This window comes from Numida meleagris, chromosome 5, assembly GCF_002078875.1.
Source record: "Numida meleagris isolate 19003 breed g44 Domestic line chromosome 5, NumMel1.0, whole genome shotgun sequence".
In the NCBI taxonomy this organism is placed as follows: Eukaryota; Metazoa; Chordata; class Aves; order Galliformes; family Numididae; genus Numida; species Numida meleagris.
Window position 1 is genome coordinate 33,455,899 of NC_034413.1, and position 19,741 is coordinate 33,475,639.

The 19,741-nt window shown below is 41.5% G+C and overlaps 1 long non-coding RNA gene across 2 annotated transcripts in view; it reads left to right on the forward strand.

The window, feature by feature from the left end:
• Positions 1 to 19,741, forward strand: part of LOC110400428 — a 145,019-nt gene that overhangs the window by 6,865 nt on the left and 118,413 nt on the right. For both annotated transcript variants that reach the window (XR_002439829.1, XR_002439828.1), the window contains exon 2: positions 3,920 to 4,158. This is a non-coding gene — a long non-coding RNA (uncharacterized LOC110400428). The remainder of the gene's footprint in view (positions 1 to 3,919; positions 4,159 to 19,741) is intronic.

Below are 19,741 nucleotides of genomic sequence, written 5' to 3' on the forward strand. Positions count from 1 at the left end.
GAGGGGTCTGGAGCACAGGCCTTATGAGGAGGGGCTGAGGGAGCTGGGATTGTTCAGTCTGGAGAGGAGGAGGCTCAGGGGAGACCTGATTGCTCTCTATAACTACCTGAAGGGAGGTTGTAGTGAGCTGGGGGTCAGCCTCTTCTCTCTTGTAACTAGTGACAGGATGAGGGGGAATGGCCTCGAGTTGCACTGGGGAGATTTAGGCTGGACATTAGGAAACACTACTTTTCTGAAAGAGTGGTCAGGCGCTGGAATGGGCTGCCCAGGGAGGTGGTTGAGTCACCGTCCCTGGAGGTGTTCAAGAAATGTTTAGATATAGTGCTGGGAGACATGGTTTAGTGGGGTTATTGGTGGTAGGTGGATGGTTGGACTGGATGGTCTTGTAGGTCTTTTCCAACCTAGCTAATTCTATGATTCTATGCATATACACCATGTGTAAGTTTCCCTGCTGATTACTTGAGATTGATGTTGTGGAGTTTTGACATTCAGGTGTTATTGGTCATCTTTTCAAATGTCCTTTACTGCATTGGCAAGTGCCTTATCTGGTAACATTGTACTAAATTATCACTAGATGTACCCTTTCTTGATGTAGAAACTAGAAAACGTAATGTATCCCTGTGTAAGGTATGCAGGCATCTCCTCTCACAGTATAAAAATGTGTGCTCCCAAGTCATTTCATCTGCTTTTCCATCTCTTAGTGTCTTTTCTGCCACATGAAAGCAGGATGACCAGGGAGCGATAACAAGGGAGTTTAGAGATGTAGGAAAACTTCATTCTGAAAGAGTGGAAAGTTTGATACTGTTCACGGCACAGAAGCAGTAAATAAGAACAGATATGAAAAATGCCCCCATCATTGTGAAGACAAGAGGGGGCTCTGCACTTGCTTGTTCTCCCATGACATCAGGAGATGGGGATATTCATTTAAATGAGACCGAACATAACTTTGAAAGGAAGTGAGCTACTTTTCCCAAGCACATAGTGTTACCTGTTTCAATATGCCATTAGATCAAGAAATTAATGGGACTAATTCATGAAGTTAGACAGAATATCCTATTGTATATCGAGTGTGACAATACTACAAAGGAAAAACAAAGCCTGATCTGCTCAAGGCATTTGGAAGAATCATAGTGTTTTGGTGCAATAGATTGTAAGTAAAAGTCCTGTATTCCCAGGCATTTGCCATACATATCATAAAATGATGAGAAGAGTTAGAAGGATCAGAAAAAGAGAAGCCTTTATAGGAATTATATCTCTGGGTAATGTTCCACTTGTATTGCCTTCATAAATATATAACCCACATTTAGTATATAAAAGAGTATAGGAAGTTTTATATCATCTTTGGGCCAGTCTTTCTTCAACATCTTTCTTTTTTTAGGTATGAATAATTTAGCTCTTTGAGTTGTACTGTGAATAGGCAGGGCTTTTCTCTGTGAACTGAAAAACCCAAATTATTTTAAACTAGGGATAAATGGTGAGTAGGTATTTAGTTAAAACACTAGAAGCTTTAATGTCTAACTTAGAAAGTGCTTGAGGTTTAGCACATTTCTTGTAGAGAACTTGTTTGATGTTTTCATTTTCTGTAATCTTCTGGTTTAGCAGGAGTGATGATATGATATTGAAACTGTTATCTACCAATACATGGGTAATCCAGAAACTTGTCAAAGAACAATAAAGGAGTATGAACTGAACATCTAAGTGAACCATAAATGAGAAGTGTATCTGGTAGGCTTAGAAATGTGACTCCCCACACAAAAAAAAGATGACAATCCACTGGAAAAAAAAAAAGAGCCTGCTCATAGAAAAGACTTGCTGGTCTGAAAAGACTTGCAGCAGCCATGTCAGCAGGTGTTTTGTCTTCTGTCACGTTTGTGTGACAGACAGGATGACAGAGTACTGACTGATTACTTAATTGCCTGGCTGGGCTCTGGTGTTTTGTCTTTCCTTTTTAGATCCTTGATTCTGCAGGATAGTTGCACTCATTTGTTTTCATTTAATTTAGCAATAGTCTTCCTGACTCACAACCCTAAGATATAAAGGGCTTAGCGTGCAGTAACTTAATCCACTGTCTGTCGGTGCTTCAGGCAGCTCTGCAACTTGTTTGTTTTTCCCATCTCATATTGTGCTGTGTTCTTAAATGGATTCCTACCTGGGGATATAGGTGGTAGGGAGAATAAAAGTGGAGTACTTCAAAAAGAAGGAAAGCACAGAAGTTATGCACTTCTCATTCACTTTCACACCCCCCTTGCAGTTGACTGGGGGTTCTCAGGTGAACTCTTTGCAGTGATGGAGCTGTCGGTCCCACAGTGCAGACCTGGGGCTCTTCCCTGAGAGACAGAGCGCCCATAGCTAGGTCATTTAAGTCAGCTAGGGAGAACGAGAGGAGGAACCAGGCTGGGCAGTGAGCAACTTGGCTTGCAAGGACAGACAGTAGTACTCGTGTTCACAAGCGTTAGCTGTGGTGCTGGCACTGATCTGCAGCTGGAGGAATATCTGACAGCATTTGCTCCTCACTGGTTTTATTTGAAATAATGTTAGTGAAACGACCAGATGCCTACTTCTTTACGGGCTGGTTTGGCCTGGTTCCATAATAAATGGGGAGGTGGACCCGTGCCCCAGGAAAGGGAAAAGGGAAAAACAGTAGGGAGATGGGCCTAAGAACAAAACAGCAGCAATGATCTGAGGAGAAACAAACTAATTTACTAAATAATATATTAGAATGCAAAATAACACAGTATAATACAGTATAATTACAATTTAAGCTAATAAATCTAATACAATGAGAGAGTGTCCAAAATTAAGGTAGGCCTTACTCTAATACCAATGGTGAGACAGCTGGGGAGCGAGACACTGCCGGGACGAGAGAGATTTTGTTTTGCCCTCAAAAGGTGGATACGTGGTGTCATAGGAGGGAGCACTAAAGCAGGATGGTTACTGCAGGAAAACAATGAAACAATGAAAAACAGAGACAAGGAGAAGAAGAATTGCTTTTTGCATTGCTGCCCTGGTCTCTTTGGAGAAGAGATGCTCCCATAGACCTCTAGAGCATTGCACACCCTTGTGACATGCCTACTACCCCCTTTATTCTTAGTTTCAGTCTTTGTTTAGACAGTACAGCTTCAAATCATTTGACTGTGAATTTTGCATGCTGAATCATAACAGTGAAAATCCTCTGGGAGAGAACAGCATCACAGCAAATGAGCCCTGGGGTCTGAGAGGAAAAAAGGCAAATTTGCTGTCCTGTTACTTTAAGTCAGGAGCTTGGGTGTGACTTGTTCAGCTTGGTGGGAGACCTGGCTGTTGTGCATGTTTGAAAGTGGAGGCTTAAATGCATGCGTGTGAGACTTCTGCACCTGATAGGTAACTACACGAACAATTGCTCTTCAAAGGGTGTTGTTTCTTTTGTGTCCTTTCTGCTTCTGGTCATAGCTGTTGGCAAGGTTGTTGTCTTCCGCGTTGCTTTTTGCTGCATTTCTAGTGATTCCTTAGTTTGTATTATACATTGTTTCTCTAACAGCTTCTAACACGCAGCTAGATGAAGCATTCCAGTTCCCTTGGCAGTCTTAATTCCTGATCTCATGTTCTTATGTTGCAACTCATTCATAAAATGCTTTTGATAAATTGCAGACGTTTTCGGTTCAGATTCTCAGCTGGCATGTCAAATGAACTACCAAGGAGATGAAAATAAAAAATTGATATGTCCTAGGAAATACTATTGACTTGTGAGATTAGGAAACTGATACCAAGGAAGCCTTCAGTGGAATGAATGAAAGATATTCATATTAATCCTGAAACAGTTACTGTCTAACACTTTTCTAGCAAATAGATCTGAATTCATGAAATTAACACTTATTTTCATGCGTCTTCCTGCTCCTGTTTGCTTTATATTAGTAAAGTGGACTTTTTTGTTCTCCTGCAGTTAATACTTGGGATGTTCTGAAGTCTTCGTGCACTGTCCTTCCAGTGGCATATTGGACAACTGACAGCAGCAGCACAGTTGGCATGTATATCTGAAGTTTCTGAAGCTTTTATGACTATGTCTGTTCGTAAAAGCCATTCAGGTTATGTCCTCAGATAAACTGAGTCAGCATATAAAGCTGCACACTACGCAATGCATATACATAACGGAGGAATGGGGATCAAATCCAGGGTAATGGGGTGAGTCTTAAATTTTTAGTATGTTTTATGCCTTATTGTTTCTTTAAGTTAATATGCACTTTCATTATTTAGTTACTTGCTTCCTTCCTTTTAACATCTACTGTAACCTTTAGGAATATTGCATTTCGAAGTCTATTTCAGTTAAGAAGGTTGGTAACAGAACTTACGAAAAAGTGAGAGAATCGTTGCATTCTCTACTGGGAGGGAGGAGCTGCTCAGCACTTAAGCAAGCACTGCGGCAGGAGTTGCTAGGGCTGCTTGGTAGAGTTGTACAGTGTTTCGTTCCTTCATTATTTTGGTGTGGTCTTGACTTGTGAAGGAAAGCTTTGTGGGCGAACATTCTTGTGCAAAGAGTGTAAACATGAAATGCTATGTGAAATAGCTTCAGTGGGGTGTTTGTGGAAGTAACAAGAGAAGATTAAAGCTTTAGTGTTTATAATCTTGTGTCGGTGTGCCTATATGGTAAGAACAGACATACTGATCTGCTTGTTTGAATTCCTGTCACTCTTTTTGTGACCCGAATGGGAAGTCGCACCAATCCAAGCGCTTACAGTGGAGGCTGCATGTAGAAGGGGATGCCAATTTGGTAAAGATGCTTGGTGTCAAGGGAAAAGGGTAAGGAGATGGCCCTGGGAGCAAAGAACAGCGGCAACAATCTGAGGAGAAACAAACTAATTTACTAAATAAGATATCGGAATGCAAAACAACACAGTATAATACAATATAATTACAATTTAAGCTGATAAATCCAATACAGAGAGAGAGAATGTCCCAAAATCAAGGTAGGCCTTACTCTACTACTGACGATAAGACGGCTGGAGAGTGAGGTGTTGCCAAGACGAGAGATGGCGGAAAAAGGGACGAGGTCTCGTGATCTGCAAGTTTTTATACTGCAAGCTTTTATCTTTTCCCTCCGGCTGGAAAATGGTAACAGAGGAGCAAAGTACCATGGGGGATGTAGTAGTCCTTCTCTTCTGAGAACCAGGTACATTCACTACATGATGTTATGATGTGGAATACCAATAACCGAAAATGACAAAACTGTGACAGCAGTAAAAAGATGTTTGGACAATGGAAAATGAACTAGAATTTCAGGTATTATTTTATTCTCACATGTTTTGGCTTCATGAGTCTGCTTAAGTAGAAACATCATTTCCCTTTATTGTGTACTTATACTCAACAGGTATCCAATAAATCACAAAGCTGGAATACATAAAACATAGCCTGCTCATTTCACTGCCAAATAACTCTGCTCAGTGTCTTACGTATTTTTGTAGTACTGTTGATGACCTATCAGTTCATCTCTTGGATTAGTTTGTAATAAAGTTTCTGAGAGATTTTTATCTTTCCGTTGCAAGGCTGATGGACATATGTTGACTAGCTATCTTAGCTGGTGATGTACTGTTTGGTTTATATTTCTTCTTTCATGTGCTGTCTTAGGAAGCTTTATTCTGTGTATAATTCAGACTTCTTCAGGAAGAAAATTTGGCAGTTTTATTAAATGCTGTAAACACAGTCCAATTTGATCTGACTCTCATAATACATCACTGCTACGCTGTTTGCAGTAAGTGGTACGCACATTAATGCTTAGGTGGTTCAGGGTGACAAGTTGACCTGAGAGCTACCTCTGAACCATGTTTCTAATCTGAACAGAGTATCAGAGCACAAGGAGAGAGTTCAGCATGATTAGTGGTTGTTTTCTAACTGTACAATGTTGCCCTCTACCAAAATCAATAAGAAAGCTTGATGATTAATGTAGGCTTCTTAATGTAGGCATTAGAAATGGATTCTACTTAACCTATTTAGTCTTAATCACAGTTTTCTTCCATTTAAAGGGCAGAAAAAGCGGAGAGAGGAAACATAAACTTTACTATGGTTGTGCTTTTGATTAAAGTACATCAGTCCTCATCCACTGGCTTGAGTGTCATGTAGTTTATGTAGGTCACATTTGGATTTCTTTTGCCCTTGAAGTCCTTGGGAGGCTGTAATGGTAGAGAAGTGTGCCCTTGAATAATAAGAGGCAGTTTTTAAAAGGTTTTCTGAGGGTGTCTGGGAGTTCTCAGTTGAGTAATTCTCTTGGGGGAGAGGAACTCCCAGGAAGAGTTCTGCTACTGTCAGGAAAACACTTTTTCTTAATGGTCACTTTTATCAGATAAACATAAGTGTGTTTTGGCTCGAGTTTTTTAAAACACTGTTCCAATATTTCACTGCTTAGTCTGCAAAACCCACAAATGTTTCCTTTCCTATCAGTTCAGCAAGGTGTCTCTGTAAGTACTCTGTAAGTTCTTCAGTTCCCGCCCATTCTCTCCCCCAAGCCAAGCTCTGAAAATCCCACTCTCCGGATGTGGTTTTCTCCTTGAATGGAGATGCACCGTGCAGTTCTGCAGTAATGCCTAGTCTGCAGGGCAGAACTGAGGTGTGCTTTAGTGTGATACCAATCCCAAAGAGTAGGCCTAACCAATTAGTTGTTCATCTCAGCAAATTTGAAAAATAAAATAACTGTAATATACATTCAGAATTTTACTAAGCTTTACTATGAAGGCATTGAATGATGAAGCTGGATACACAATGCATTTCTGAGGGTCAGATGCTGAAGCCCCTTTGCACTGTAGCTTGTCTTGAAGATCATTTGGAATCCCACAAGACATATCTGTAATCCTAACAAGCTGAACACTCAAGAAACTTCAGTCCTGAATCGTTCCTCATATAATTGTATTCTCTTTTGGTTCACTGCAAAGAAACAGTAAGGGAGGCTGGAAGGGAGCTTCTTCTCGCTGGGGTCATGTGTGCAGAGATTATTGGCATCCATGAGGATTGCCCAGTGACCAGCCCTGCTGTTGGGAGCATGCTACAGGCTGATCATTGAACAAACATAGTCTCTTCTGTAGAGAACACAATAGATAAATGTAGCAAGTGCTTTTTATGCATTATTTACAGTTACGAGGTAAGATGGAAAAAAGGCTTATTTCTTTCCTGCATGGTTAGCTATATTTCATGTTTGTACTCATAATAATACTAATGCTAACCCTGTAATATATTCACAAAGGTCTTTGGAAACTATTGGGAATATGGAAAAGAAAATAATTTTTTTTACATCTCTTCACTTCTTCAAGTATGAGCTGCTTTGGTCCCAAATCCGCCAGTTGCTGCTGGTGCTAAGACAGGTAGCTATCTATTCTAGTCCAGAGCTTTATACTAGATCTGATGAGGGAAGAATGTCAAGTGCAACGGGACAGAGAAAGGCTAGGGGTTGCTGTTGTGTCAGGAGATTGTGTGTGGGGGGGGGGGAAACCTCTGAACTGTCCTGTAGGATCTTGCAGGGACTCCTCAGAGGAGGTAATGTTGCCAACCCCCTGTCCAAAACCTTCTCATGTCCCTCTAGGAAGCAGTGGAGGAAAACTTCAGATTTCTTCTGGAGGTTTGAGAAAGGGTCTCCTGGGAAGCTGTCCTTAGAGACAAAGGAGTGGAAGAAAGCTGGCTACTCTCTAAGAATGTGTTTCTGAGAGCACAAGAGCTTTCCTTCCCTCAGAATAAGAAAGCGGACAGGGGAGGCAGGAAAGCGGCATGGCTTGGCAAGGACCTGCTGGTCTGGCTGAGGGAAAAGAAGGGATTGTACCAGCTGTGGAAACAAGGGCATGTCACCTGGGGAGTGTGCAGGGATGCTGTCCAGACTTGCAGAGAGGGGATTAGGAAAGCCAAGGTGCAGATGGAACTGAACTTGGTGAAGGATGTTTAAAAACAAATAGAAGGGATCCTATAGGTACATTGGCCAGAAGAGGCAGGCCAAAGAGTGCATGCCACCTCTGATAAATGAGGAGGGAGATCTGGCTTCAACAGATATGGGGAAGGCTGAGGTACTAAATGAGTTCTTTGCCTCAGTCTTCACAGGCAGCCAGGATTCTAATATTTCTCATGTCCCTGAAATCCGCATCCCTGGGTCTCTAGGTGGGAATTGGGGGAGTAAATCCCGCCCTCCGCCCCCCTTCCTGCTGTAAGGGTGGAGCAAGTCTGAGTCCACCTCATGAGGCCAAATGTATACAAGTCCATGGGGCCAGATGATGTGCATCCCAGGGTCCTAAAGGAGCTGGCTGATGTGGTTGCTGAGCCACTCTCCATCATATGTGAAAAGTTGTGGCTGCTGGGAGAAGTTAATGGGGACTGGAAAAAAGGAAACATCACTCTTATTTGCAAGAAAGGGAGGAAGGAGGACCCAGGGAACTACAGGCCTGTGAGCCTCATCTCTGTGCACGGGAAGATCATGGAACAGATCCTCCTAGAAGACATGTTAAGGCACACAGGGGATGAGGGAGTGATCTGAGACAGCCAGCATGGCTTTAGCAAGGGCAGGTCATACCTGACCCATTTGATGGCCTTCTATGATGGGATGATGACATCAGTGGAAAAAGGGAAGGCGACTGATGTCACCTGGATTTGTGCAAGGCCTTTGACATGGTTCCCCACCACATCCTCATCTCTAAATTGGAGAGAGGTGGATTTGAGGGGAGGACTGTGAGGTGGATAAGGAATTGGCTGGAAGACTCAACACAGAGGGTTGTGTTGAATGGCACTAAGTCCAGGTGGAGGCTGATGACGAGCAGTGTCTGTCTTGGGACTGGTGCTCTTCAGTATCTTTGTTAATGACATCTATGATGGGCTTTAACTGCCCCCTCAGCAAGTTTGCTGATGACACTGAGCTGGGTGGTATGGTTGACACATTAGAAGAAAGGGACACCATCCAGAGGGACCTCAACAAATTTGAAAGGTGGGCCTGTGTGAACCTAATGAGGTTCAACATAGCAAAGAGCAAGGTTTTGCACTTGGGTTGGAATAATCCCAGTTATGTATACAGACTGAGAAGAACTCCTTGAGAGTAGCCATGCACAGAAGGACCTGGGGGTCCTGGTGGATGGAAAAACTGAATGTGAAGCCAGCAGTGTGCTCTTGCATTTTGGAAGGCTGATGGTATCCTGGGCTCCATCACAAAGATGATCAAAGGGCTGGAGCACCTCCCCTTCAAAGACAGACTCAAGGAGCTGGGCTTGTTCAGCCTGGAGAAGGCTGTGAGGAAACTTCATTGCAGCCTTCCAGTATTTAAAAGGAGATTATAAAAAGGAGGAGAATCAACTTCTACTTGGTTAGATAGTGATAGGACAAGGGGGAATGGTTTTAAGCTCAAAGAGGGAAGGTTTAGATTGGATGTTGGGGGAAGTTCTTCACAGAGAGAGATGTGAGGTGCTGGAACAGGCTGCCAAAAGAGACTGTGGATTCTCTGTCCCTGGAGGTGTTCGAGACCAGGTTGGATGGGGCCCTGGGCAACCTGGTCTAGTACCAGATCCGGAGGTTGGTGGCCCTGCCTGTGGCAGGGGAGTTGGAACTTGATGATCCTTGAGGTCCCTTTCAACCCCAGCCATTCTATGATTCCACTTCATCACTTACCTAGAGCACAAATCAAGCTTGCATGTCATACACTGTCCTAATTAATTTGTCATGAAAGACTTGTGTGGTGAGAGAACTCAGGGCAGCTAATGGCAAGTGATGTCAGGCAAAAGCGGTGGGATGATTTCTTTGTAAAATAATCCAGTAAATCAGCTCCTAATCCAGCCATCCCTCAGGTAACGGTACTGGAAAATGTAGACTGGGCTTTCTTTGAGGGGCTGAATGGAAGCAAGGCAGAATCCAGCAAAAAGAAAAGAGCTCTCTGCAGAGGGTCTCTGAGCCAGCTGTGTGGCAGTCAATCAGCAACAACTACCTGGCAGCTCTTCTGCCATGCGGTATGAACTTGAGGGCAGAGCACTGCTGGTGCACGCAGTCACAGAAGAGGTTGCAGCATCTGGCTCTGCTCTCTAGCTTCATGTTTCTCAAGGCTTTTTTTCGGGGGGGGGAGGGGAGGGGGAGGGAATAGGCTTATTTTCAAGCTTGCCATTGCTGAAACTTATACAGTATTAGCAGCAAGTATTTGGGATCATCCTTTATTGCCAACCAGTTAAATGTAATGGTCACATCCTTCTGGCATGCCCACCTGTTCATTCCCATTAAGAGAGAATACTACCTTTATAAAAGTGTTAGACATCTCATTGTTGAGGGAAGGGTTGCACCATGTGTTAGCATAATAGTGCTAAAAGTCAGGGCTGAAAAAAGGAAGATAACTAAAAGGGAAACTGAAGTCAAAAGGGTGAAATTAATACAAAGTCTGCTTTGAATAGTGGGCTAGCGGATGGGAGCACTGCATGTCATTGGTGCTCAGGTGAGCCTGAGAATAAGAGCAATGAACTCCACAGTGGCATGAAAAATTATTATTAAGAAGGCAATTAAAGAAGGTCTATTATTCACTAAGTGAAAGATCTGATGAAGACATTGATTGTGTTTAAATCAGTCTTCTCCACCAATTTAGTACAAATCTTCAGATTTCAATAGTGGTTGTCTCAAGAGTCTATTGAGGAGACTAACAGTTATGGGACAGAGATAAGCATTGCATGGATTGGGAAGTGCCAAGGAGACAGAAATGGTAAAAGCTGCCAAGTCAGGAGAAGTTGAGGGTGTCCTAAGGTATCCAGTTTAAAGCTGATGATTTAGAGAGAAGTAATGATGGGTTCACTTTTATTAGTAGATGAGGCCGGAGGTGTGTGTGAGAGGTGTTGGCTCAGCAGTGCAGGCAGATGAGCAGCCCAATGGGCAGTGAGCAGTGCTCCAGGGCTGGCAGATAGTGAGTCCTCGAAGAAAGAGGGAAAACAGGTCTTCAGGGTCACAGAGTGTGTGCTCAGGAAAAATATTTGGAAGTTGCTCAAGCTGTCTCTGTAACTGAATGTGAGAGACTATGGGATGCAGGATGTTCCAAAAAAAAAAAAATCCATAGTCCTGAAGTGTTTGATAAGAGAGACTGAAATAGAATGGCAAAACTTTATAAACTTGTTTTTTTGTCTTCTGTAAATGATTTAATATGGAATTGTGGAGTAACAGAATCATGGAGTTGGTTGGACCATAAAGCCCATCCACTTCTAACCCCTGCTCTGGGCAGGGACACCTCCCACAAGATCAGGCTGCCCAGGGCCCCATTTTTTGGTACATTTTACTAGCAAAGCAATTCGCAAAACACAGTTAATAATTATGATTTCTGGCCTAAGAGAACATGGCTTCAGAATCACAAAATGGTAGGCGTTGGAAGAAACCTCCAGAGGCCATCTAGTCCAAGCCCTCACTAAAGCAGGTTCTCTGGAGCAGAGTACAGAATCAATGTCTGCTGTGAAGAAGAAGCATCTGGAAGTTCCTCACATACCTGGAGGGACCCAGCATGCAGTGCTCTGCTGTTGCTGCTCTGCCCTGTGCCTCGTATGCCTGTGTTGTATGCATATCCTACCCAAATCATTGCACCCCAATCTAATGCAATTCTGTGTAGGGGAAATAAAATGTCACTTAGAGCTCTTTAAAATCACCAACTATGCAAAAAGCCATTTAAAAAAAAATCTTTGCTAGTCTGTACTTTTTACAAAGCATGTGCACAAATTGATAATGAGAACGTGTCTGTACGGTAATATAGCGATTGCTGGTGTGTTAATATAAGTGAAAACAGAGGTGGTACGTTAAATATTGAGGCATCATGCTGTTTCATATAATGAGCAACTTGGAGGAGTTTGTTTTTCTAGACTGAAGACTTGTTTGTCTTAACAGTTGCTATAAAAGGGATGTTTTGTGATGAAAAGAAGAAATCTTACCAAGCAATCCCCCAATAATTCAAGCAACTGACAGAAGGCAATGCTTTCTGCTGTGAAGAGAGTAAGAATGCCTAAATTTCTTTTCTTTCTCTGTCATCCACTTTGTTAGCTTTGGAGAGTGATTTTATCTTTAAATATGAATCAGACGTTGCCAAGACAACCTCTTCTCAAGCATTTCACTTCTCTCACAGTGTGTGCTGAACCTCAACCAAGTCTTCTTCCGGAGTGATCGGTCACTTATTTTTCAAGTGGGATTTGATTTGATGAGGCAAAATACTCCATGCGCTTGATTTTCTTGGCTTCTCAGTGAATTATTCTAGCTAGCTTCGCTTGGCTCTGTCTGTAGGGCCAGAGGAAGCTAATCACATTGACAATTGGATTCCAGCTTATGAAGCAGAATATCTGACTGAAACTAGAGCTCTGCAGTCGATGGCTGCTTGCCTGGCCAAGGCTTACAGCTTGGGGGGGAGGGGGGGAGGAGGACACAGTTGGTGATGGAACACCTCCTGTGCAGGGTGTTTTACGCTATTTCCTCTAGAATATTGATTCTCAGTGTGGCGATTCTATATTTTAGACTATTAGAGTCATGTCTGCTTTGTATTCCCTGTAGGGTTGTCTTACTGCAAGGTATATTTGTTAAATCAGAACAACTCTGTTGCTTGGCAGGCGCTGGAGGAGTCAGCACAGATTGGCTGCTATGCTGCTGATAGGACGGCAGTGGGATGTGGGTTTTAGCTGCTTGTCATCATTTCACGCCTTCCAAACTTTTAGAAAATTATTTCTATATTGGGAAGGTGACAGACTTGAGTGTATTCAAATAAGTGTGGACCACCTTTGTTATAGTGTAATAATAAAGTCCTTTTTAATACCTTAGAACCTCGATGTATTTTTCATAACTTCTGCTCTTATTTCTTACAACTTTGTTGATAGACTCACTCTTTTCCAAGGTTATAGTATGGTTTCGGTTGGAAGGGACCTTGGAGATCATCTAGTTCCAACACCTCCTTCTAGACCAGGTTGCTCAGAGCCCCATCCAGCCTGGCCTCGAGTGCTTCCCAGGAGGGGGCATCCACAACCTCACTGGGCAGCCTGCTTCCAGTGTCTCAGCATCCTAACTTCCTAATATCTGATCTAAATCAACTCTCTTCCAGTTTAAAGCCATTTTCCCTCCTCCTCTCACTACATGCCCTTGTAGAAAGTCCCTCCTAGCTTTCCTGTAGACCACTTCAGGTACTGGAAGGTCGCTATAAGGTCCCCCTGAAGCCTTCTCTTCACCAGACTGAGGAAGCCCAACTCCTCCCTTCCCTGTAGGGGAGGTGCTCCAGCCCTCTGATCATCTTTGTTGCCCCCCTGGACCCAATCCAACAGCTCAACATCATTCTTACATTGCAAGCCCTGGAACTGGATGTGGTACTTGAGCTGGAGTATCACAAGATACTGTCTTTATTAAGTAATGATGATACTGTTTTGTCACAAACTTTCAATGAAGCAGGCTCTTGCATTGTGATGTTTTAATCAAGTACAGCAGGAGGAATGGCTCTGCTTCTGTTACTGTGAAAGAAAGGAATCTTGTGCAAAAGGATTTTTGACATTCATTGCCACAACCAACTCAGTTTCAACAAGAAACACAGAAATGTTGGGTCTAGATGAGTGAGAGGCAGCAGCAGCAGCTGCAAGCAGTGCCTGGTCTGTGGCAGAGGTGAGGGCTCAGCAGGGATCTGAAGCGATGCCCCCAGTGCCTTCTGCTTTGGCATTCAACAGCTGGAAGCTCAGATTGTTTACCGAGAGCAGCCGAAAGATGAGAGACAGGAATTCATCATTCTGAGATGAGGGTTTATCCAGTGACAGGCTTTATATGATCGCTGGTGCCTGGAACAGTTTGTTTTTCACTGAGAGAAAAACAATTTCCCCATGAAGGACTTTTTAACCAATATTCCCAGTGTTTCAATGATTTTGACATAGTCCATTCTTTCTTTTCAGTTGAGAGAGAGGTCTAAATCTGCGGTATGTCCAACTCGTACAGTTCCTCTCCATTTTCTGAAAGGTTTGCTGTAATTGTGGTATTGTGTTTCTGGTGAGCAGCTTTAATATAGTCTTCCTGTTATATTCACAAATGTGGAATCTGTTGATGTTTAATGATCTGTATTGAAACCACAGCATAAATATAAATATTATTTATTCTATGCAAGCTATGATTTTTTTTTTCCATACTGGCTCCATATCTCATGGTAATTTGTGCATGAGAAACAGAGGGCTGTGGGAAACCTATCAAAGGTGGCCTGTGTACAGAATAAAGAAAATGCAGATTGTATTGTGGGCTGCAAGATACTACAGTGAAGGGATTGTTCTAAATGCAATACATGAAAGGTTATTTCAAGCCAGGATATAAATGACATTTCAGATTCTGAAAAGAATAATTATGTGATCTGTCACTTGAAAGACAAAATCTTTTTTTCATTTTTTTTTATGCTTCAACCTGTAAAGGACATCTATAGGATTTATTCTTAGCATTTGCATAAACTCAATGGAATCAAGTGGAATCACTAACAACCTTGGTCTGCCAGACAGTCATTCACTGTTTGTCCCAGGGTTGCTCAGCCCAGGTTCTTCCTCCTGCCATAACATTCAAAATATTCAAGTCTAGATCTCAAATCTGTTTTACTATCTCTGTGCCTTGCAAAATGCAGCCTGAGCCAACAAGTGACTTCTCATGGAATCCCAGTTTCCCCAGGAGGTAAGCCTGCGCTATAACTCACTCCCACCGTGTCTGTCAGTGCATCATCATTCTGTACCTGTAGTGTGCATGCAGCTAACAGGAACCTAGGAACTTTGGAGCTAACAGGAACCTAGGAACTTTGGAGCTGGGCTGTATCTTACTGGTGGAAACAAATCTATTCAGAGATTCAACGTTCATAAAGCATGTGCCTTCTGCTAACAGCAGAATAAATGAGTTTCCTCCACTTTCTTTTACAGCTTTGGATTGCAGTGTCTAGCACAGTTTTCTGTTCTCTGGAAAACATGGGCACCAGCATCTTGACTACATGGAACCACTCGGTTTTACAGCACAGCTGGGTGCCAGTTTCTTCACCTGCATTCCCACCTTCTCTCTTACACTTTTGTTTTTTCTTTTAGTGAGAAACAGAGCTTGGAATCTATTGAAAGTGCAGAGATGTGATAACAAATTGTCTTTATAAGAAATTGCCACAAATGGTGTAAATGGTATTTTAGCATGTAGAGATTTAGCAATAGAGTGCTAATAATAACATTAACTTTTTTATGAATTGATTAAAGGAAGATAAGAAAGATGTAACATTTCATTTTATAGATGATAACCAGCTATTCCCAGTTGACTACGCATTAAGAGTAAAAATTTTTTTATCAAATACAATGGGTATATAAACAATACAGTCTGAATGTTTGGTGCGAGGAAGTTTACAGAAATCTGCAGTCATCTCTGACATAAATGGATGTAACGGTATTATCTAAGGGTCTGCATCCCTGACAAGGGGGACAGGCCCGAAAGGAAAAAAAAAAACGAGGAAAGAGGAAGGGGAAAAAAAAATTGTCGGAGGGTAGGGGCCGGCCCCGAGCGGTCCGGCGGCTAAAACGGCAGGGAAGCCCTCCCCCTTGGAGGGCCATACCAAAAAAGGCAGTTTGCAGTAACCAGGGAATTAACTCTTAATTAACTGCCCGTACCTTACATGATGTAATGATGTGGAATACCAACAACAAAAATCACAAAACCATAACAATGGACGATACAGGAAAAAATATGTGTATTTACTGAAACAGACTGTGACTACAAGTGATTACCTCTGGATGTTTGCTAGTAATTATTCTTCTCTCAGCTTTGTGATTTAACCAAACTACTAGGAAAAATTGATGAAGAACTTGATGCCTCTACTATTTGCTTTAAAAAGCAATGCTGATGAATTACTTTGTTGTTTTTTTTTTCCCTATTTGTAACAAGGTGACATTGTGATAACATACTTCACCCCAATAGTTCACTATAGCCTAGTAGTCAGCAACTGTCCAAGGTAATCAGAAGTCATAGTTGCATATTATCGTAGGTGGGGGATAGGAGGGCATTTTTTCAGCTTCGTTAGCAAGTGGCGTAGCCAAAAGTCTATAGGGAGTGCTGGACATCTACTGCTGAAGAACTGGGGCTGCCTAGTAATATATTGGTAAGGGACAGCAGATCAGATGTCCAGTGTAGAAAACACTGCAGAGAGGAGGGGGAAAATGCACCCCAGGTAGTGTGGGAGGGCAAAACAGAGGGAGACACTTGGCATTCAGGCTCCCCAATACCTTCTTGTCTCTTCTTCTCTTAAACACTGAGGTTATTGTTATAGAGAGATCTGTGAAAAGTAACACAGGGTCTCACTTCTGTCAAAAATTTCATTGGAAGTGTAAACAAGAGGGAACTGATTGTTTCCTCTGTGAGGGCGGGTGGAAGGGTAGAACATAGCCTGGTTACATGCCTTCTGGAGAGTCCCAGGAGCCGCGCTCCCCACAGCTTAGTTACAGAGAACAAAGAAGAGAAGAATTTACATCTGGTGAAATCAAATCCCTCCCTGATCTTTCCCCAATCAACCTGACAGCTTCTAATTGCTGTGTTTGGAGGTCCCGCTGGACCTGATTATGCTTTTCTTCTAACATCCGTTGTCATCTGAAATATTCCCCTGAATTTCCTAAGATAAATATTAACTAGATTTATAAGAGTTTCTGGAAGGGGATGAGACTTAAGTACTTATGTAATTGGCTAAAGTTATGAAGAATATTCTTCAGTTCTTCAGTGATAGTAATGTTGTATTATTCAGAATTTCATTACCTGATATCTAACATCACAAGGGTGTCCCAACTACATGGGGTGCCTTCTCCTACTAGATAGCCCTAGTGGAATTTGTGAAATAGACTCCTGCTTCTATAAGCCATGTAAATTCTGGCTGTTTCTAACTCATTCCTATTGTACTGTCATATTTTGTGTCTTCAAATTAGCCTGTGCCATAAAATCATTTTACACATACGTTATCCCAATACCGCTCTGTGATATATTGCAACCAAGACAAATTAACTTCAGTTAGCTATTTATGAACTTTACAGGGAGTCAGACACTCCTCTGGCACCTGGCCACGGAGCTGATATGTGGGAATCCTGCAATAATCTTCCAAAGGCAAATAAGGACCATTTTTTTTTTTAGCAGTACTGGCTGTAATAACCAAATGGTGTTACTGTGCCTTAGATGTCTGAAGGGTCAAATAGCTCTAATCGTATAGACATCAGAAATGAATGTTTTGTAGTTCTGTGAACTTTGCATCTCATTTCCTTGAACACAGAAGTATAATTATATTGAAAGATGGGGAAAGAGGTCAATAATTAGATGTTTAGTTCACAGGAGGTAGGGGTATATATCATTGTTAAAGGCAACTGTATGAAGCAGTCAGTGTTCACTTCTAGGGGAGAGCAAACACAGAACAAATGAACTGTAGTCCAAATCAAAAGCAAATGTCTTTCCCATCCTTTTCCTTTGCTTCTTAACTGTCTAAAATGAAAAAAAAAAAAAAGATAGTCATCCTTCGCTTTCAAAAGGAGTGAAGTTAATCATGTAGTATCTATCAGATGTCTGCGTAACTTATTACAGTTGCATGTGGAAGCCACACGTAATTTAAACTAGACTATATCTCCTTACAGTCTCCTTTATCTTGCTGACATTGTGCGCAGACTGTCGAGTGAGCACTGTGTTTTTCTGTCATCTGAGTCCAATTCACCTGTGGACCTGGCAGCTACAAAGCTGTATTAAGCAATTTTCCAAGTCTATGAAACAAGCTTAGTACCTTGCTGAGTCTCGGTATTTATTGTCAACAGAATAACTAGAACTTAAAAAACGTTAAGTCTTGATATCTTGCTCTGCTTTTATGGCATTGGCATTCCTTCAGAGTAAATGTGAATGCAAGTTCATGTGGTTTGCTAAAGAAAGTGTGATCTATGTCACTATGAAATCTTAGGGAAAATAAAGCTTTTGGATGGTATTTCTTGGTTTGCTACAAGGCATGAACATGTTTTCAGTATTTTGGTAAAAACTTCCTGAGGTACTGCTGCTTTGACCTCTGATTATCTCTCTCTCTAGATGGCATTTAACCTTTTCTACCACTCTTTGCTCCCAGTGCAGTTATTTCCCCCCCTCCCCCCTTTTTTTTCTCTCTTAATTATGTGAGGGAGAAAGTGGGAATATTACTGTGCTGAAATTGAACAATCTTCTTTCATCAAAACTCAGCCAGGTTCTCAACTTCTTATACTTCAACTTTTGTAGTGTTTTTTAATGTGATCTTATTTCCTATCCACATGCATATCTTCTTAACCTCGACTCTTTAGCTTTTGTCTTCGTTTATTCATGAGGCATCAATTTCCCTTTACTCAAATGTTTGTCTTTCTAAAGCCTGCTTCTCAGCTGAAGATCCCCCTTGTGTTCACAGGATCTACTATTCCTCTGCCACTTCTCCCATAAATCTTTCAAACTTCCTTCCACATCAGTCCTCAAGCACAAAGGAAAACTGTTCTCATGCAACTGTGGAACTACTTCTGTCCTCCTGCAAATCCTCAAGCATGACTTCTCTTGACTTCCATGCAAGTTATCATTATGTCTGACTGTGAGGATGAGATGCATTGTCCTCCTTTTCTTTGCTTCTCAGAATACTTCTTTCCATTTTACCTTTCTCATTTCTGGTGGAAAGTCATGTAGGTAAATAAGCCCACCTTAACTATGCTTGTCTTTAATCTTGTAGAGTGCCAATAAATTTAAGCCTGGTTCCTGTGATTAATGTCTTGCTGGAGGATTGGAAAATGTCCATAATTCTCTGACTGTGATTAGTGAAAGCTTATTTTCTGTCCGTGTGCTGAGCTCCTTATTTTCTTATGAGATGGTGATCTTTATACACCAGGTTGGTTGAGGGGAAATGCTTTTGTATTATTTCTTTTGAGGAATGAACGCATTGACAGTAGTAGCATAATAATATCTTAGTCTTTTAAATTTGAGTAGCTTAGAAACTAAATTCTAATGCAATATTTGCCTAAGTCATTTAGTACATAGAATTATGTTTAAGCTTTTTAAGACATTAAGAATACTTTAAGCTGCAAAGTGCAGTAAATCAATAACGTATATTAATCTTGAATCCTAAGTAGATATACACACTGAATTTAACCTTTTTTCTTCAGAAAAATTAACAATATAGAACATGAAAAGACTTAAAAACAAATCCAGGGGGACACAATTTTGGTAATGTAAGACATTCAGAAGATAGTTTTTCCTTGCAAGTTTTGTAATACCCAAACTATTTTGATAATTCTGTGTCAGTGTCACATATATCCACTTTTGGGGCCTTGTTTGAAGTAATTATCTTCCCTGTTCTTTCAGAGCTGTAGAGATGTTCACTGTGCAGTTTATGGTGTGAACTGATGTTTGCTCTGTAGGGAATTCTGATTATTATAATACTTCAGAAACATTATTTATATTTAAAAAAGTATATATGTTTAAAATTATTTTCTTAATTTTACTTTGTAAATTGACCAGGACTGGATGGTAAAGGGAGCTAATGATTATGAAGTTTGTATTTTGCCTTAGAAACAGTTATCTTTCTCATCTAGTACCTTGTGTCTAGGTCTTGGAGTGTCCTTTAACATTCTTTTGGACCCTCTGATGTCCCGCAGTTCCCTTGTAGGCAGGAAATAGTATGAGAAAAGTGTTAATAGTAGAAAAAGGTGACCATAGTGAAGTTGGCATCAATAGTCAGTTTGAGATCACATCTTACATCACGTGCCAGAGACATTTCAGCTCAAGATACATAAAAGAAGTTGGATTAGTTGCTGGATGTTCTATT